Source organism: Serinus canaria, chromosome Z, assembly GCF_022539315.1.
Source record: "Serinus canaria isolate serCan28SL12 chromosome Z, serCan2020, whole genome shotgun sequence".
In the NCBI taxonomy this organism is placed as follows: Eukaryota; Metazoa; Chordata; class Aves; order Passeriformes; family Fringillidae; genus Serinus; species Serinus canaria.
In genome coordinates, this window is record NC_066343.1 from 5,640,201 (window position 1) to 5,662,027 (window position 21,827).

The window sequence follows — 21,827 nt, forward strand, 5'->3', positions numbered from 1 at the left end:
AGCTGTAGATAGACAATTTGATTGACAAGATAATTTGCATATAAAGAAATATTTTGCAGGAATATTTAGTTGTTTTATAGACCAAAACTTTTTTTTTTCATGTTGGCTTAAAAACAACACATAAAATGAGACACTGCAGCTAAAAACTCCCAAAACACTTCTAGTTTCAAATAACAAAACTAGAAAGACATTTCTAAGTAGTAAAATTGACATGTTCAAGTCTGCCAATTCCAAAAATTGCAGAATATAAAGCAATATTTAAACATACCAGCAGCCCAAGATTATTTTAAAATTACTCTCTGGGGCAAGGTCTAAAACTGCCTTCCAAATAAAAATAAAAGGGTGCAATGACAAGCTAACAGTGCATGAGGAGGCAAAAAAAGTGGAAAAGAAAGAATATGCAGAAAAATGAGGCAACAGCAAATAAATAATAGTGAAGCATACGCACGGTCCCGGACACTCTAATAGGATATCAAAACCAAGAGTAAAATGGACTACAGGAGTCAAAGAAACCTGAAATGTAATGCCAGAAACAAGTGACACAAAAAATGAAAACTTAAAAATAAACTTTAAAAACCCAAAACACCACAAAACAAAACAGTAAGACAAACTAGGACATCCATGTCTGAAATGTTATCCCACAGATTATCAGGAAAAGTATCCTAACCTATTGTCAATGTACATTACACAAATCCCATTTCTGATACTAATTCTCATCTCCCAAGCTACAAGTATGCTTTAAAAGTGCTGTCAGGGCCTGTGTCCAATTAGCCCTTTACCCAGCAGCACATCACACTTCCCAGGGATCATACTTGTTCTTTAATCTCATCTCACAAGACCACAGAGTTCATCAGTTTCCATGCGTATGTAAATGCTTGGATAACTCAGAAATGTCAGCAGCCACACTGATGTTAAATACATTGCTTGTCTTAGAGGCACAAAAATCCCCCTCCCAAATCCTGCCTGAACCCTCCCACTCTACCAAGACACGCTGGGGTTGCTTCCCAGAAGCTCCCTTGTTGCCTTTTAAAAAGTATCCTCTCCAAAGGAAAAAAATCATCTGCATGGAGGGTCACCACCCCGTCGAGGCAAAGCACATGTGTAGATCTGCTATTTGAGGTTCCCAAAGTCCCCTCCATAGATCCCCCAGGAAGATGCCAGGAGCAGAAAGTCACTCCGACAACACCTGGTTCTTTGGGAACTGCGAGTCACAGCATCGCCCTGCATCTGCTCCCTTTCTCACCTGCAGACACAGTGCCCAGCAACACATTGGTACTGCACATTTTGTTTAACTAATGTAAGATAAATTTTGTTTAACTGATGCAAGATAAATGATGCTAGGAGATAGCTGCAGCCCTAAGCAGTGTAAGGGACTGTGCAAACACAGAAAAGCTGCATTCTCTTTCCCTTTTTAGGGAATGGATTTTTTTTGCCTCTTATCATGATTTCTCTTTATATCTGCTGGCTGGTTTTAGTCTACTGGGGAAAGATACAAAATCACTGGTAAAGTACAAGTGACTTGTTAGTGCAGCAGTATTTGAAAGAAAAATAAACACAGGAATAAATATTTTAAAATAGGCACTTAATGTGCGTGCCAAATACTTAATCTGCCACAACATTACAAGGAAGTCTGTGGGATCCACGTTCATGCATTAATCCAGTTAGCTCACGCAAGTAAGCACAAACAGCATTTATGTGCTGGCATATGCCTGCCCAAGGTACCCATGTTTTTACACAGGAAGATAGAGGGAAATCACTGAGACTCCATCAGAAGTCAAATGCTTCTTGCACATTTGGTTTTCATTTATGTAATTGATAACATCCTACTCACATGAAGAATCTATATTTTTAGGCTAGCCTGAACTTAAATCATTTTAATGACAAAGAAACCTACAATTTGGAATCCATGCCTGGCAATTTCAGCTCAGATTTCAGCCCTGTTTTTGCCTGTACTTCAAGAGAAACTCCACAGAAAACAGATCCTTCTTATAATAGTAATCTTTTTTCTCTTTTTTTTTTCAGAAATAAATTAGCATTGACATAGGAAAATACATTCACATGAAGACCTCAAATTACCAGCTATGAGGCTTAAATGGCTGTCAGGCTGCCAGGTTTTAAAACTTAATTGTATGTAGACTAAGGTTTCTTCTACAAAAATAGTGGTTTCAAAGAAAACTTCTTAGAATTTCCAACTGGAATGATTATGTCGGTGTAAATTTGACTCTGCTGTCTGTGTGCTGTGCACTTGCTCCCACTTTTGTCTGATTCAGCACAGGTACAAGAGCAAAGATCATGAACTCCCTTTTTAACTGGGGATGGGGGTTGGTTGCTTTTTCTAAAAGGATTAATTTTACATATTCATTAACTCTCCAGTAAGAGAGAGCTCTCACTCCCAACCTAATAATTTTAGCTTCTTTTGAAAACTTAAATGTGTAACTGGCTCCTCTGAAATCAATGTGAGCACTGATAGAGAGCTTTATGTGTAGGTTCAAATGCTTTGCTAATCAGGATCAGGCAGCGTGGCACTTGGCAGTACCAAGCACATTAAATTTCTGCCAAATGAATGGGGGCATTGACTACATGGCCTTTACCCTAAACTCTCCTCCAGTAACAGCAGTGTCGTGCCATTGATGCAGAAAAGAAGGTCTCACAGTGCAGACCTCAAGGACTGACACAGAGCAATTGTGAGAGCAAAGCAAGGCAAGGGGAGGGGGTGTCCTTGGAGTAAAGCAGACAACTTTCCACACTTGTTTGTGGGAGTAATATAAGGTTATTTTCCAGTCTGTGGAGAATCTGATGAATGCACAGTGGTGTAGCCTCTCAAAAATGAAACATGCAGCTTCATTTTGCAGCATGCCACAATCCTCCTGCAAATGCCCATGACAGTTGATTTGTAGCAGTCACTCAGGAGTCATCAAGAGAGGACTACTCTTCAAAATCACAGGAAGGCAGATGATAGTAGTCACAAAACTCTAGGAAAAGCCTGATGACACAGGAACACAAGCATGCAATTTCCAGCAATTACTTGCTCAGGGGGCAGAGGCAGCCCTTAGTGTAAGAGTGTATGTCCTGCAAATACAGGAGAGCTCAACTTTCCTTGCCATTGTCTAAGTGACATGAATTTCTGAGTATCATGGAGAGCAGCCTGGCAACTGTAGAGTCAACTTCCTCAGGACTCTGGGATACATCTCATCAGATCCCACAGACTTATGTATGCTCAGATTAGTCAGGTGGTCAAAAACCTGATTCTTTCTGAGGGACTTGGCTCCCCCAGCCACATTTTACAGTCCATTCACTCAAGAGGCATGGGGAGAGAGGCTGCCAGTGAGGGTTGAGACAGAAAATTTTTGAGCACCTCAGCCTTCTCCTCATCCTAGTTACCAATTTGCCAGCCTTGCTCATCAAGGGGGTAAAAGCTTTCTTTGACCTTCCTTTTTCTGGTTGACACACATAGAGATGCTCTTTGGGTTTTTTTTGTGACCTTTGTGAAATTCAGCTCCAGCTTTGCCTTTGCTTTCCTCACCCCATTCCTACACAACTCGGCTGTGACTTCCCTGGACACCTGTCCTTGCTTCCACTGACTGTGTATTTCCTTCTTGCCCTTTAGTTTAAACACCAGGTCCTGACTAACCCATTCCAGTCTTTTGCCTCCTTTGCCTGAACTTTTCCTCCTTTGGCTAGGTCTTGTGCTCTACAGAAAGCAACCTTAAAGATCCGCCAGACTTCTTTTGCTCCCTTGTCCCTCAGAGCAGTTTCCCAGAAGATCCTATTGACTACATCCTTGACAACCTAGAATTTCGCTTTTCTAAAATCCATCATTCTGACTTTACTCTTCACCAGACCCACATCCCCCAGGACTGCAAACTCTTGAGCGCATGATATTGCAGCCCAGGCTGTTTCTAATCTTGGGGGCTCAAATTAACTTGTGTTGGCAGTCCACGGGTCCAGTATCCCATCCCCTGTGGTAGGGCTGTCTATAACCTGGCTCCAGAAGTTATCCTGTGCACTATGGAGTCTCCTGGACTGCCCACAGCTTGCTGTGTTACTTGCCCATAGCTGAAGGCCCCTGGCCAGACACGAGCCTGCAAGAACAATTCCTCTTGCAGCTGGAGCATGAAGGCTTTGTCAGCAGGCTTCCCTTGGTGGAGTTCTCCTTGCTGGCTCTGCATGATTCTTACCCACAGGCTTCCAACCTGCTCATGCCTGTTCTTCAGAGACAGAACTTCACATTCAATCCACCTCCTGAAGCAGAGGGCAACCCCTCCAGCCTTACTTTTCTGGAACAGACTGTAGCCATCCATAGGTGCAATCCAGTCATGGGATTTGTTTCAGTAATGGCAAGGAGGTTATAACTTCACAGCAGCACAGTGGCTTCCTCCTCCTCCTGTTTGTTGCCCACACAGTGTGTACTGGTGCAAAGGCACCTCAGCTGAGCTGCCAGCTCATGCTGCCCTCTTGGAGGAATACCCTCTAATCTCACTGAGATACTTCACTGGTGTTTTTGGCTTCTGTTACACCTCAGAAGTCCCTGGCTTGTCTCCATAAGACATCAAATATGCTCCAGTGTGGCCAGCACATCTCAGGTGTGCTAGCTGAGAACCCTCACCTGCACCCTGTCCCTTTAACCTTGATTTGTCATCCCACAGCTTGTCAGGGGCAAGCCTGACATTGTCCCCTTCCCTGACACATCCAGTTTAAAGCTCCATCAATGAGTCCTGCTCACTCCTGAGCAAAGACAAACCTCCACAGACATGACAAAAGCCAGGGATTGCTGACTGCCTTTGACAGCTGACAGCCAGCAGATGCCTGGGGAAGGCAAACACCTACAGCCAGGACAAGGGATGGGAGAAAGGCGACTCAGATATGTTTCCCTCACCACTCTCTCACTACTCAGGCTAGTGAGTAATGCACTTTCTACTCACATTTCTATGATGATGTTTTACCTACCATGTAGCTGTCTTCCACTTGACAGCTGAATCAAACTTTCCAGGACCAAGCGCGGTCCTGTAAAGTTTCATTTTGTATTCCTCCATTTCCAAGAAAAACACTGAGCCCAGGGGGAATTAGGACACTGTGTTTCAAGCCTATCCCCCCTCAATGCAACTATGCACTGATGAAACTAGATATTTAAAATCCTCCTGTATCGGTCTGTCATCTTGCTGCTCTAATAAGCAGTTCTATACAGAGCTTCTCTCAATTACAGTTGGTGATGCACTAACTCCATGAGTCATTCACCCAAGTTTTCCAAAAATATGTACATAAAGGTGGGCACCAGGAGATCCATCAGCAGTGGTTACATCAATGGCTAAGGAATAAGGGCTACTGAGGTCAGAAATCGTGCTTTTTCCAAAAAAGAGCCTAGAAACTACACTGATTGCATCCTCTGTAAATAGCACAAACAAGACAAAAAGGCCAGATGCTGGCTAATAAACTAAAACTAAATGCATTGAGAAAAAAAAAAAAAAAAAAAACCCCAAACATCCACTGAAATAAAAAAAAAAATTACCAGTTAGCTTTTCAATGATACAGTTCCTCTGTAAGAATTTGGAAGGGTAACCACAGACTTGTTCTGGCTCTTGGTGGAGTTTATGTCTGACACAGCTGTTCACTCAGCTCAGCCACAGTACAGCTTTACAAGAAAAACTGAATATAAGCAGCAAGGTCCAAGAGAAACAATAATAAGGAAATATGAAGCAGGAAAATTTGAGAACTACAATTGATTAGATACATATTTATACAGAAAAATGGCAAGAAATGTCTAACACGTGCAAGTCCTGTTTTCATTTTTCTCTGTATTTCCCATACAGAAACAGGAAAGAATGTTACCAGGATTCCTTAGGACAAAAGCTGATCTATTGATACTTTCTGTGGAATCTCAGAATCTCAACTTTGGGTCTTTGCTTTAATTTTGGGATTTCTTTTTATATTTTATTGCCAAAAGAAAAAGAAAGAAAGAAAAAAAAAAACAGGAAGAAAAGCAGTACATTTCTGAGATCTATGAAGTCTTCTTACATCTCCAGAAAAATACAGTTGAAATATTAACAATAGAGCCAGAGGGACAAAATTTTGCAGATGAAGCGTATCCTGCAAGTAAGAAAATGCAGCAACAGTGTGGTGGAGGACCCAAAATGTTATTTCATTCCACATCTATCTGTGCCCAAACTTGTTACTGTCTCTAAGACCCAGCAGTGTGCCAGGAAACACGGGGCAGCAAGAGCTGGGTCGTTTTAAAGCCAGGGTCATCCCAGCAGAGCTCTCTTGCCTCCAAGCTCTGCCTCGAGCCTGAGGCTCCCCTTTGTGGGTTATTTCGTTTCCCTCTTGCCTTCAGAGAGAGTTCAGAGTTCGGGCAGGTTTGTGGACCCACAACAGCAGCGACCCGAGAAGCTGCAATTCACAATCAAAACCTGTTTCAGAGTGAATTCTGCAGTGTGGGGCAAGAGCCGTAGGGGCTGGAGGGTGCTGCTCTCAGCGCTTGGGGAGATCCTTTCTGCCCCCCAGCACACCCACGGCTCGGGAACAGCAGCGCCAGCACCCGGTGACCCAGAGCCTCTGATCCAGCAGCAATTCTGCCACCAGAGCTGCTTGGTGAGATCCTGCCTTCCCGGTTTTTGATCCAGAGATGAGGCTGCACCGGGCAGGGTTTGTCTGCCGTCTGCCCAGACCATGCAGTGGCCTGAGGAGAGCAGGTCTTGGGGTGGGGGGTGACTCCCCCATTTGGAGTTTCCCCTTGCTCCCCAGGAGACAGTGAGATGTCAGCACCTTTGTAACCAGTGACTGTGCGTGGTATTTTTTGCCTGCTGCTATTTTGTTTTGTTAGTAAAGTGTTATTTTCTTCGCCTATATCTACTCCTATTTGTTTCTCCTCATTGGTGGGAAGCGATTGATTAAAACTGCAAGGGTAGGTAACTCATTTCAGTGTGTCACTTATTAAATTGTCTTAAAAAAACACAAGCAGTGATCTGCTTTTGCCAGAGCTGGTGTTTAATCCCTTCCCCCTTGGCCCGTGGGAGACTTGCAGCAGCAGTTTCTCCCCTGAACAGATGGATGCACTCACAGTACACACAGGGCTGAGTGGAAAAGCCTGGCCCACACTAATGAACGTAGAGTCTCAGTCCCCAAACATTCCAGGGGGTGCCATGATTACAGCTACTTGGTGCTGCAGGGTATAACCGGAGTTTTCACTCCCATCAAGCCACAGATTATTTTATTTCTGGTGAACTGTTAGATTCACACCAGACGACCTACATGGTATACCCTGGGACTAATCAGTGTTGTCATCACTGATAAAACCTTCTGTTCTTTAAGCCTCCTTGCCTCCTCTGTGGCTTCTTAAAAGCAGCTTTGTGAAAGCAGCGAGGGATGGAGAAGTAGAAGGTGGGTGGTTTGTGTTTACTGCCTGACATGCGATGCTATTGTGAAGGTTTTGCTTTCTCTTCTGTACCTACAGGGGCAGCAGCAGTTTCAAGCCCAAAGATGTCACTTTGCATAAAAGCCTGTGATTCTTCCTGACTGCCCTTCCAGGCAGGTAGGGAACTTGAATACCCCACCAGATCTGCCCCTGTGCTAGTCATCCTCAGGGAGTCAACAGGGTTTCCAGGTAACTCTCACAAAGCTGAGTAGTATGTTAAAAAAAAGAAGAATTTTTTTTAGAAAAGCACAGCCTGGTGTGATGAACACACAGGCAGCTCACCCAGGTAGTCACCCACCTTCCTCTGGTCAAATGGACACACCTGACAACAGCAGTTCCTCCAGTGGCTTTCTCTCCAGCTCACCTTACTTTACAAGCTGAGTCTCCCTACAGGGACTGAGATTAATGATTTGATCTTCTTCTTCTTGCCACATTCACCAGACCAGGCCAGAGAACTGTTAGCCAGCCCTGGGGCATAAATCTCCTTTCCCAAAGGATGGCTTTATGAATTAACTACCAGCTCCACCTCCTGCCCTGGCCTTTGTTCGCCCAGGAAGTTCAAAAATACAGCCATGACTGTATATGCAAGCCTGTCAAAACTAGTACAATTAGCCCTGAAACACCCTGTGACTGCGGCATCTGCTTGCAGCTACAGCCACTCTGGGAAAGTCTTCCAGCCTCCATCCGTCAGCTTGCCTGTGAAGGTCTGGCAAGGGTCCAGCCTGAGCTGCTGCTTTCTGCTTCTGATTTAGAGGAGTTGCTCCACTGCACTGGGGATGCTTCGTCTCCTTGTTCTCCTTCAAGTCCCAAGGTCCTTACATCATGCACCAGATCTCCTGTTTGCTCTGAGCCACAAGCATGTGGTTTTTTCCTTTCACAATGACCTCAAGCACTTTCAAATTTTGTTTCTCTTGTTTCAACCAACCCATCAGTCTCAGAAAACTGCTGTTCACATCACTCAGTTCTCATTTTCATGCTACTCATCACATAATTTCAACAACTTTTCATCTGCTGACACAAAGGCTGCCAAGTTTTGGTTGGGTATCTCTGATTTTCCTTTAAACAGCTCTCTCCATGACTTCTGTTAGCTGGTATACATCAACATCCTATGTCTCCAATACAGGTAGTATGTGGAGACACATATTCTCTGCTGTGAATTTCTGGATGGGAAATAATTGAAAAAAGTTTACTCTTTGGCATCCTAAATGAATTTCCATTGCCCCCAGTGCACAGGAAATACTAAAGATAAGAAGCAGATACAGAGGAAATCACCAAGCATCTATTTGTTCACATTTCTCATATCTTCCATTACTAGCTCTATTTCTCTGCTAAATCATGTTTCCACCAGGATCAAGCACACAAGGGAATGAACTGTGACATCTCTTCCAGCACAGCTGCTTGCCTTGGTGGAGTGCATCCCTCCTTCAGCAGAAAAATACAAAATTTCACTCCTTTTGCATTATGTTGTCTATTTACTTTGCTCATCACTCCTTTTATTTGCTTGCATAGGTGCATGTGATGTGATGTAGTGGAGTATGCAGGTGCTCTGCTCTGTATTATGTGCACATAATGTGCTCTGTGGTATGAGCACATCTCAGCCTGGCCGAGGCCAGCCCCCTAAGTGTAGTCCACACAGTTTTGGGGGCACATCTTCAAAGAAAAAACTATCAAACCTGCAATCCACATCAAACTGTAGGCCAGCATTCCACAGGGAGCCAGCATAAGGAATTTGGTGAGCCAGACCATGAAAAAAAAAGCGGACATTTATGGGGCCACACTTCTTGGATCAGAGTGACAACAACAGCCATGGGGAGTAAAAGTTTAAGAAAGAGAAGAAAGAGATACTCCAACCCAATCAACCCTGTTTTGTTTTCTGTGTGTCTGGATTTCCATCATCTGGAAGATCAGCCCTTTGCACATCAAAAGTAAAGATTTCTTGGCTGAGTCCTGTCCTCAGTGTACTCCAAAGTGGTTAGACTAAAAGCCCATGGTGCTTACCATCTACACCAAGCTCTGAAGCAATCCTGGACTTAGGGAAGCAGTCAGACTGGTCACAGGAAGGAGTGGTCCTGGGAGGGAGAGGGCAAGTAAGCTTTGGAGTTGGCATGAGCAAGGAACAAGTCTGCTCATCATGACTTGGCTTTGGTTCATGGCAGAATAGGGTCACAGCATGCATGGGAGGTCCTGGACCAGGTTTTCCCTTGGGGAAACAAAAAAACCTCAGCTGGTGGCCTTCTGGAGTGCGTCTGCAAACCATGTCCAAATTTAGTGCATCTGTGGATGCACTAAATGCATGATTATAAAAGCTAAACTTTTCTACTTCCTTGGATCTGCTCTCTCAGCATCTGCCAAATCACTTGGCCTACTGCATTACCCTGGAAAACAGCTCATCTGCCTAAACACTTGTCTGTCTCTCCCAGCTACATCAGATCAACTAAAATGGAACCTCTGTCCACAAGCCTTGTCTCTCCAAGGAAAACTATAGATCCACTTGGGTATTACATTTATGCTGATACCCAGCCAGGCCCCAGGTCCTACACAGATGGAAAAAAAAACCCAACCAAACAAACAAACAAACAAAAACAAAAACAAAAAAACCCTCCCCCCAAACAAAACAAAAAACCACAAACAAACAAACAAAACCAAACAAACAAACAAACCACACCAAGAAAAAACCCCAACCAACTTGAAATACATATTTGGTTTTTCTAGCATCAGAAGTTGAACTCCCATGAGTTCAGTTTTCTGCTTTACATAAGCTTAGTGGTTTCATATTCTTTTTTTATACCAGAATCACTGGGATAACTGGCAGGCTCACGGTGGGCTGATCAATGCTCTCACATCATAAAATGCGAAGAGAGTTGCAGACAGGTGAGGCACATATTTGTATACATGAGCTGAAACAGCTGACTATGAAAAGAGCTTACAGGCAAGCTAATCAGATCCTGATGAGTGTGGGCAGTAACCTGGTCACAGGTCACCTGAGGGAACTGGCTTAGCCACACCATCAGTCTCCAAAAACTGCTGGAGATCACTGCCTTCTAACGATTCTATCCCTGGCTGCTGCCTTATTGAGCAGCCCCTTATTTCCTGCTCTACTCACTCAGTGGCCACTCTTAAGGAAGTGACCCCAAGCAAGAAAGCAGCTGCTCTGACTCATCCTCTGACCCAGCAAGCTTCATCCTGGTCCAGGTGTGTGCAATGGTGAAGATTCAACATGCACAATCACAGAACCTTTAGTTGAGGAACACATCTACTGATGTTGAACACCACAACCACCAGGCCCATGGGTAACATTTCCTGGACAACTGCACAACTGCATGCATCATCTGACCATTTCAAAGATTGGCTTCAGTTTATTAGGGATGCTTCTAGGCTTGCAGTCCTGTACATCATTCCTGCTTGGCAGGGGCTGGTAGCAACTGAAAGTGTGTGTGAGGTACACAGACAGACTGAGCCAAAATCCACAAAACTGGAGAAGGGTTTATCAAAATAGTCCCAAGAGATATAACTGTAATGTCCAGAATATCTCATACACAGTGGTGAATTTACTGATGGTCTCAATATCCATAATATTCACAAAGTATTTTATAGGATGCTGTGGCCTTTGTGGGGAGAGTCTGCTGTCCTAGGATTCTCTCCCCTGTCCCTAAGTAGTCGCAGTCCCTAGAACCATTGGAAGAAGATTCAGTCATGGAGCTTCTGCTTCAAGCAGGATAATTGAACTATCCAAAATTAGTGAGGATCACTTAGTATCAAAGGCAAAAGACAAGTCCTTGAGCATACTCTGATATAAGGAACAGAAAGAGATAGATGTCAGTCAATGGCATGAAGGTTTAGTCATTAGGAGATTTAGGAAGCAGTATTTGGCTTTCTATGGCCTATCTAACTGCTGATTGTAAGCAACTGAGTTTTGATATATTTTAGCTTCCTTAGGTTTTATTTTAATTAAAATAGCTAGTCAAACCCTTCTTTGTCCAACTCAGTGAACCACCTAACACATCTAAATTCACCTCAGGCCATCAGATGTCACCAGCCCCAGGGCTCTGCCATCTGTCCCAGTCCAGTCTTCACATGTTTGTCACCTTGTGGTGGCCCCTCTGCTTCTCCTTGCTAGGCAACAGTCAACAAATGAATTCCTTCAGGCATCCCCTTCAATACTCCCCAGCTGCCCTGGGCCACTTGTCATCACAGATGCTAAGACTTTATTGGTAACGCAAGCCTCAAATATTTCCATTTTTTTTCCTAGATTACTTTTGAAGTGAAAAGCTCATGAGAATGTTAGCGAATTTTTGCACTTTCTGCTATGTCATTCCAGTGAATATCCAGTATTATCCTTCGGCAATTGCTCACAAAGGAATTCGGCAAATTCCACTTGAGCTCTAAGACACATTTATCAAGACTGAAGTAAAACCTTGAACAAAAATGAGTCATTGAAAAAAATCTATCAATCTGACCCTGCTAGCTCATGAAACTGTTTTCTTCAAGATGTCCTCACTGACTCCTGTTTCACAGTCAAAGTAAAAGCTTGTCAAAACTTTCCTAAGTAATTGAGTTTATAGCCTCTCATTAGATCTTTTATTATTAGTATTATTCCCCCTAAGGGATCACTAAGGCTATTAGGCCTTATTCCACTTATTTTATATCCTAAATAGCCTGGAGAGGAGGAGGCTGAGGGAAGGCCTTGTTGTGCTCTTCAATGTCCTCAGAGGGGAAGTGGAAGGGCAGATACTGATCTCTGCACTCTTGAGACCAGTGAGGGGACTCAGGAAAACAGCCTGAAGCTGTGTCAGCTCCAGGGAGATTTAGGTGGGATATCAATGCACAAGGTTCTTCACCCTGAGGGTGGCTGGGCACTGAAACAAGCTCCCCAGGGAAGTGGTCCCAGCACCAAACCTGACAGAGTTCCCAAAGAGTCTGGACAATAAATACTCTCAGACACGTGGTGTGATTTTTGGGGGGTCCTGAGCAGGGCCAGGAACTGGACCTGATGATCTGGATGGGACCCCTCCAACGCAGCACATTCTGTGATCCTAGGGTGATCAAACAGACATCAATGAAGTTCATGTAAATCCACAAAACACTGTTTAAATTAACTTACCCTCAGTGTGCTAGATCTCACTGCCCAAAGGAGTGGCTCCCTTGCAAATGTACACCCTACATTTCAGTATTGCTCACAATGCAGTTAAAGAACCCCAAAATGTGCCAGCAGATCTGACCTCACCTCCTCCCAGCTGGCTGTCAGTACCCAAGGGTGGTCTCAGATGGATGCCCAGGTATGAAGAAAGGGTAGAACAAGCACACTGTGACACTACCACCCTGCTGCCTCCCAGTTCCTGCTGCCATTTTTCAGCTTGGAGATCTGCCTGCTCTGGTTGTGGTATCAACTGTACGAACACACAAGTCTAACTAAGCAGCATGTGCCTCACATTTATTCTGAATAAAAACAAACTATGCAGAAAATAAACCCTGCAGAAATAACTTTGCTCTATCTGCCAAGTTTTGTGTGGTCTTTCTAAAAACAGTCCTTAGTCCATGTCTTCTGAGAATGCTTTTCAGTTGATATTTGCCATGAAGTATAACTCATAAGTTGAGAGAAGGCAAATGCTGCAATGCTTGAAGGCGTTACCAAAGTTCATACAGCATCAACAAACACATTCAGTGCCGATCCCAAACACATGTTCTCTGTGTCTGCAGCTTCCCCAGGAAGAGCAAACTCTCTGCTGCAAAAGTATTTTCTGCAAACACGCGTCCCTCGAGGGGAAGTGGGAGCCAGGAGCTCGCACGGGGTGCATGTGAGCGCTCCCATACGCTGCTCACAGCACTGACAGGAGTGCTGGCATGTCTGGCTGGTCACTGGCAGTGACTCACTGCTTTGTTTCTAGTGAAACAATTCAAGAAACAGATTTTCAAGCCTGTCCCTGCAGCTGATCCCCCCAGTTTTGCCTGTTACCCTGCAGAGCCAGAAACTTCTGCTGCTTGCAGAGAAAGCTCATTGTTTACTGAAGAAATCTGCAGTTGTGCTCATCCAAGAAGTATCTGTGGATATCTCTGGGAATAGAGAGACAATTAATTCCTTATTAAAAGTTAATGAGCGATTAGACTAACTGGACAGCTGTTATTTTGGGTTCAGATTTCATACACAGGCTGCTCAACTCTTAAAAATAAAAAGGTGTAGGAATGTCTTTTCCAGCCTCTGCTCCAAGCTACAGACTCAAATAGCATCAACAGCTGCTTCACAACACAAACACACCAACACACCCACACCCACACATGAGATTTGCCATGAAACGTGCCATCTATCAGTGCAACCTTCTGACACGTCCCCAGCCTGTCCCTCTGCTGTGAAGCAGGAGAAAGACCCATTTCCAGAGCATGCAGAGGGGGACACTCCCAAAGCTGCTGTTCCTCCACACCTCAGAAGATGAGAGTAAGGCCACAAGAGAAGATGCTTGCCAAGTTTTACCTTGGAAAACAAGGGGAATATTTATAACCATTGGGAACTCAGAAAAGACAAAAAAGACAACTTTTCAATGCATGATACTGAAGTAACCTGAAGTACTGAGCCCTACAGCTGCAATTGTGCTTTCTTTCCTCTGAGGAAGGAAAGAAAGCACAAGAGCTCACATACCAGTCTTCAAAAGTCTGGTCTCTAAAGCTACCAAGAAGCTGATTGAAGCTGACCTAGTATGAAGCAATTATCTAAGGCAAAAAGCCTTCATATTCTGAATTAAGGAAAATGTAATGATACAAGAATGCTGCAAAGAACTTTGCTATATGTATTTTACTTTTTCCATTTAAAAAAAATTATAACGGGGGGGGGTCAATAAAACACATCCTGTAAGTAGGTAACTAAATTTTCTGATAGATTCTGTAAGATTCATAGTGGCTTCTGGCCAAAAGGAATGACAAAAGTCAGAGGGTCTGCAAAAGCTTATCAAGTTTTGTTGGTAAATTATACCCTTGCCAAGGAAATTGCTGAGCTTGTTCCTCACCTGCTATATAAACACAAAACAGTGGATTTGGGAAAAAGGGGTGGGGTAAAAGAGAACAGGGAGGGAGACGTTAATTAAAGAAGCAGAGAGAGAAAGAGAGAAAGGAAGAAAGAGAGAGATGTCACCAGTCCTGGCTCTAGTATTGAACCAGCCGGGTGTCCAGGGTCCTGGAAGTGCCCAAGCACCTGGGCTTTGCTGAGTTACCTTTCTACAGGTCAGTTATCCCTGCCCTGGAGATAAGCTTCTTGCCTTCTATGTGAATCTGCTACCACACATGGTACATCCTTTTAGACCTTTATGGAAATAGTTCAGAGGGCTTTGGTAGTTTTTTGTGGTCTTCATTTTCCCCTACAGTCCATACCCCCTTGTTGCCCTCAATTCTGTGCCTGCACTGTACTGTTCTGTGCTTATCTCCACATTATTATTATTAAATATTATGCAGTTGTGCAATAAGCTGGTGAAATAGGAGAATAAAGCAATAAGTATAGACTAGTTCATTACAGCTGGTGTTTTAAAACCAATTAATTTAATTAATTGCTTTAGATGAAAATTAAAAATACGCCGCAACAGGAGAAAAGAGCAAAAGCAATTATTTGGAGTATTACTTATATAATCTGTTTGATTTTAATCTGACCAGAGGATAATTTAATGAAGAATAAAAGTTTGGAACCGAACAACCCATCTCATGCTCATTTCTGATGCTCACTGAAGTTGTCACAGTACTGGTCCATTCTCCCTCACAGCTTATGGCTCTTTGGCTGGGGATGCTTGCAGACTGTTGCTGACATAAGACTCTTGGTACTGGCTAGAGATGATGGGCAGCAGAAGTGGTTGATAGAGGACTGACAGAGGTCTCCATATTTCATAATTTTTATCATTCTCTCAGCTTTCTGGAAAAAAAATTGATTTATTGTTTGGCAACATACTGATACAAAAAGTTGGAAGAGATAAAGTGATTGGAAAGCAGAGCCATGATTCCTGGTTAAATTTTGAAATTCCATGCTGCATATCAATTCCTCTTTGACCTGGACTCCCTCAGCACCCTTTCCAACAGATATACTGTGGTCTACAAATCTAATGCATTCATGGCTTTGGACTATCTGCCACTCCTAAACTCTCCTCCATGCCTTTCCAGGGCTGTTTCCTGCCACCTTCAGGCACCTCAGGGGACAAGAGTGACCACAGCAGCACTAATGGAAACCCTGCAGCAGATTCCCTGGGCACACCATGCACCCTCCTCAGCGACTTGTGCTTAAATGCACAGACCTCCTGGCCAGGTAAAGCCTGCAAACATCTCCCCAAAAGATTTTACAGACTGCCTTCTTCCATCAGCTAGAGCAAAACATTCCTGTGAGGGCCCTTCTGTCTCCCACCCTTCCCTGACAGGGGCTACACTGCAGTACAAACCAGCTCATACACACACTGTACAAATTCCATTTTCCAGCAAGTTTCAAAGATAAAGTAGGGGGGTTTTTTTGTCTTTTCACAGAGTGGTTTAAATATTTTCAGACTGTGGACTTCTGTCAAGACTTCTTACTGCTCTGGGCTACAACTTTCTCATAGTGGACTAACCTGCAGGTCAACCATAGGCATAGCATCTGTTAGTTATGCATCCTTCTAGATGCATAACTAACAGAAAACACAGAATGGTCTCTCTCAAGAAAAAAAAAAATAGTTCAAAAAAACAGCAAAAAATCTAAGCAACCATGAAAAGAGAACTTTTTTAACTAACAGAAGAATATCTAGCTGACCCAGCATAGGAAAAGATTCTCATTCCTATGTTAGTAAGGGATGATTGATCATGTAACCCTATTTTTGGCTTCAACACCCATCAACTGTGAATTTATATTCACTTTATACTCACTCCAAATTTATATAAAAACAAACACTGATTACAGCTCTCAGGTTTTTAGCTACACGTGGTAGTCCAAACTACACATACCACTCATCTTATTTCCATATAAGACAACTTCACTGTGCAACGTTCTCTCTTCTTTTTCAAACAAACCACAGTTCCTGCCCTAATAACTCTCCAGTTTGACACTCAGTTTAAAATAACAACTAGAAGTGGCTATATTTAGATAACAATCTGGTATTGGTATAAAGCCTCTCATGTTTCCACTCAAGCACACAAGAATATCCTTGGCCAGGAAAGAAATCCCTCTGTGAAAGGTCTTGTAAGAATTCAAATGCAAAGCAATGACTGTATAGGGACTAGAGAAGCTTCATTCATTTGAATTCCTCCTGCTTGTCAGTGAACTTCAACTACACTTCTACAAAGCTCAGTTTAGATTAGCACTGCCTGGCTATATGGATGCACATTCAAAATGCTAAAGGTCACTCTACTTGAAATGCTACAAAACAACATCCTAAAACAAAGCATTCCTGTAGCTCTGTGCACGTTCTCGAGGCTGTCTATGAAGATGTTAATACCTGACAGTGAGCACTGTGAAGCTCAATATTAAGCTGCAGATGCAAACACTAAGCAAACCTGTATAATGACACAGACTAGAAAATGCACTTTATTCTGTACAGTGTCAGATTTTATAGTTGCTTGTGCCCACATTATCATGTCGCTAAGGCCTACCTCTGAGGAAAGAAAAGATCTAGTGAATCCAGTTTTCTTAAAAAAAAAATTATTGCTGCTATATTTGTTACCTTTTAAAACCCAGGCACCAGAATAGCTGCATTTGCAGTTTGTGTTTGGGTATCTCTGTGTACTCTAGCGCTCAAGGCAGACTTTACTTTCCTTAAGAGCTCAGGAATTGACACAATCAAAAAGTAGTTTGGAAAACCGTATCCAAAACACTATGGAAAACTGTATCCAAATTTGTTCTCAGCTAGGGGAGTAAAGCAATCTGTAGCTCAAAGCCAGAGAAGTACCAGAAGTTCCTCATTTTTTTGCAGTCTGTATTGGGTAAATTTTCTGAACTGAACAGTTAAGGATGACACCAAACTGTCAGGCTCTATAATGGAAGATTAATTACTATGGAGTAGAGGCAAAATATAACAACAATGGCATTACTCCAGTTCTCACTGTTGTACTACTGTAATCATACAGGACAAAACTGACTGTCGCCTGACACTTGGGTAAAAATAGGATTCTCCTGGAATAAAAAACACCTCAGGAAGATTGTGAAGCATGAAGAAATGTGTCACCAGGTACCTTGTCTGCTGATTCCAGCTCCTCCCTAGAGCTTGCAAATGACTGTGGCTGATTGCCACAAGTGTTTACATGTCTAAGGCAGAGAATATACCTTGCTCCACACCCAGCATCTGGCACTCAGGGGGAGAAGAAGGGATTTGCTAGGAGCAGACAACAGCAATAAATACTGATAATGAACTGCAGATCAGCTTGAGGATACATGGCTTGAGAGAATTAAAGAGTCTATTTCCCAAACAGATGCAAGGGAGAGAGCAGAGACATCTACATCTGTTTCATCACCTGCCTGAACATAGTGATGAGCTGAGAGCAACTCAGAGTCAATATCCATTCATTCATCTGCTTCCCTGTTGGCTCCAGGAAACAATGATGCCAATACCATCAACTCTCTCATATGGCCTAAAATGAACTCAATTCACTTTGGCCAAACAGCTGCAAAACTGTGGTCTCAGTCAAGGAGGTTCATGTGCAGAATAATCTGCCAAGAGTGATTAGATGGAGCACAACTATTTTGCTATAACTTCCTCAGGATAACAACCATGTCTAAAACAGAACACACCAAAGGCAAGCTTTCAAAAGGAAATTACTAAAAAAGTAGGAAATTATAAAGAACAGATCCTGTCACAAAATGCATCAGAGCACTCACTCTACACTTTAACCCATCTGCTTCCCATGAAATTCTGTAGCCATAAGCATTAGAAAAATTAGCTACATGACAATCAAGCTCCAAAGATACCAGTAAGTAGCAAGTTCCCCATGTTCTGCTTACAATTAAGAGATCATTCATCTAACAGGATGAATCTACAACAAACTCATTTCTTCTCTTGCATGAGGGTGCAGAGATTCCATATATACATACATATAAATGGGTCATGCATCTACACACAGCACGTGACTATTCTGTTTAATTCTAAACTTTAAAAGGAACCAGAAATTCTTACGTTCTTTTCCTGTGCATGAAAGTATCTCTGAAAGGCCACTGCAGTAGGGCTTTTTTACCTTTCAGTCAAAAATACAAAGATGCTGCAGAATCACAGAACAGTTAAAGTTGGAAGACACCTCCAGAAATCATCTGTTCTGACCCTCCTGCTCAAGCAGGGCCACCTACAGCCAGCTGCTGAGGACCATGTCCAGACAACTTTTTAGTATCAGCTGGAATAGAGACTCCACAGCCTCACAGCCATCCTCACAGTGAAAGAGTGCTTCCTGTTGTTCAGAGGGAACATTCTGTGCTGCACTGTGTCCCCATTGCCTCTGGTCCTGTCACTGGCTACCATCGGAAAGAGCCTGGCTCTGTCCCCTCTGCACCCTCCCTTCAGGTCCTTCTATTTATTTACAAAATAAACTTCCCCCTCAAGCCTTCTTTTCTCCAGACTGAACAGTCCCAGCTCTTGCAGACTTTTCTCATACAAGAGATGGGCCAGTCTCTTAATCTTCACACCCTTTCACTGGGCTCTCTCCACTGTGTCCATGTCTCTCTTGTACTGGGAAGGCCAGAACTGGCTACAACTCCAGACTTCAGGGCTTCAGCAGTGCTGAACAGAGGGGAAGGGTCACTCTTGAGCTGCTGGCAACACTGCTAATGCAGCCCAGGACACCATGAGCTGCCCTTCCTCAAGGACACATTGCTGCCTCGTGTCCAACCTCGTATCCACCAAAGCCTCCAGGGCCTTTTCTGCTGAGCTGTTTCTAACCAGGCCACAATATAAACAACATGAAATGTTTTCCCAAAAGACCCTCCAGTGCTCACAAATATAAGTATCCATAAAGACTTTAAGTCAGAAGTGACTCTGCCTTACAGGTACCCATAACTCCATGAGCCTGGCTGGATTCTTGTGGCCAGGCACCAACCTCATCATCTAACTGGAATGCACAGACAGACCCTAAAGTGGTGTTTGCTGCATTCCACAGCTCTCTAACCCAGAGAAAGCACTCAGCCCACCTGCTGACTCCAGCCTATTTCATGGACCTTCCCAAGCCGTGTCCATGGTAATTTCTGAAAAGCATCAAACTATGTTCCAGGCTGGAATAAACACTGTTCAGCAAATGTGAAAGAGGCTGGCAAAGGGAGTCACATTTTCATTGTCAGATCTACAAATTAATTAGTAAGTTCACTGGACAATTAAGGTTCTCCATCTTATGTATCCACTGAGGATTCCTACTGCAAGGGGAGACTGCTTTTTGGAACACTTAAAAATTTTACGAAAGAGAAGATTTACAGAGAAAATCTAAATTTTGCTTAGTGCCTTAGAACATGATCTTTAATATTACTAGAAAACAGGGAAATCTGCTTATTCACAGGTATAATCAGGTATAATTGCCTGGCTTCCTTACCCTCCAGGCGTAACATTTTGCCACAAATGCATTAGCATTTCCCTAGACTTCATTGTCATACAGAAGCCTCCTCCAATCTTTTTGAAGCATGAGGGACAGACAAGGCAACAGTCTCACAGCAGTGATCAATTGTTAGTGATGTAACATCCAAAAAATAAGATCATCTGAAAATGGATAATTATTTCCTTCAATAGCATCTTATCTCACTGTGGTTTTGTATACAACAGCTGTAACCTGCCCTTCCATTACTGTAGCTCTTTATGCATTTTTAATATCAAATACAGTTTGTGGGCCAGGAAATTTGAAGAAACTTGGCACAAGTCACAAGAGTGCCTCTTAAAACATTTTAACAGTTTGCTAATTGAAAACTGTGAAGACTCTGTTTCCTAAAAGACTTTGGCTAAAGTTTCAAATGGAAATCTAATTACCGTGATTCATGGTTATTTTCATACTAGACTTACAAGGTTTTCAGAACAGAGAGAAGCACTAGTAACATGTAGCTCATACTTTATCAGAGAATATATCTATTTAAAACAGCATTCAAAGTACACCAACACAATTACTCACACTTGTAGAGCAGTCTCAAATACTGATATTGAGCCACATTTAGCAAAGGAAAATGTGTTGGAGGAAAGAAACAGCCATACAGTGTTATGGCTGTTAATCAGAGACCACGACACTGTTACATAAAATTGTAGGAACCTTTGTCTTGATTATGATGTGAAGAAGAACTGCAATAATCACACGTTAATCTCTGGCTGTCTAGAGACACAGTGAAGGATTGGGCAAAAGAGGCTTACTCTTTTCAATGGGAGCAATAAAATTCCTCAAATGATATAAAGCATTCTAAGCAATCAAAGCATTATATAAAATTACATGGATGACTGTGGCCTTTCATCTGGCCTTCTGCAGCATAACAACAAACAAGTATTATTAAGACAGTAAAAACTCAAAAGTTAAAGGAAAATCTCTCCAATTTTTGAAGTATATTTTCATAACCACGGAAGATTTGGCCCTGTTTGGTAAGTTTAATCAGTGAAGTAATTATAGCTTTGCTTGTATTGCTCTTGCACACAGAGGCTGGGGACAAAACATCTCAGAAAGAAACGCCATGGGAGAGCTCCAAAAAAAGCAACCAAACCAACTGGTTGGAACTGGTTTGGATTTACTTTTTCAGTAAGCCTCCAAATATTTCTACTCAATAGCATCCTATATAATAAGAATGTTAGGGCATTTTCAGGCTGATTCTGTTAAAGTTTTGAACAGCCTGGACCATGTGCAAGATGAATAAATTTTTTCTAGCAGAAATGCTTCTGGATTGTCATGATCAGCCTTGCAGCACAAGTGCAAGCTTACTTTTCCTCACTACAGATCTTGACTCACCTTGGATCTTGACCAAAATTTATAGTGAAAATTTCTTCCCTTCCCTCCAAAAAATGAACTGGCTAATGACTGGCTTTCCTCTTCTTTTTTCAAAATGATTACACATGTAGAGTAATAACCACAAAATACTGCCTAACAGCACTTTTACTGTTAAAAAAAACTCATGCCATGCTGCATCTTGAAATTCCTGAAAGGAACTTGACTTCCCATCATTTGCATCTTCCATTCTTTCTCAGAAAGCTGAACATATTTCCAGCAGTTTTCAGTGATTTGCATGTCTGTACTTGAATTTTAGCAAACTTCAACAACATCTGCAAGGCCAGGGGTTACATGCAAGTGATTTTTTTGACTGAGGTGATTTCACCTCCAGCCCAACTCCCAAATTCTCTTTTGCCCTCCTACAACTTTTTCTTTTTCTTTTCTTTTTTTAAATTCAAGTGGCAAATTATCTATTTTCAGCATTTTCATGCAAAACAAAGTCCAGCCAAATTGTCAGAAGTGCAAGGTACATTCAGTAAAGATTAATTTTCTAAAAGTCATCCTC

At 42.7% G+C, this 21,827-nt stretch overlaps 1 protein-coding gene across 2 annotated transcripts in view; it reads right to left on the reverse strand.

Annotated features, from left to right (window-relative positions):
* MAMDC2 (MAM domain containing 2) overlaps positions 1-21,827 on the reverse strand; it is a 56,507-nt gene that overhangs the window by 28,179 nt on the left and 6,501 nt on the right. The window lies entirely within an intron of this gene.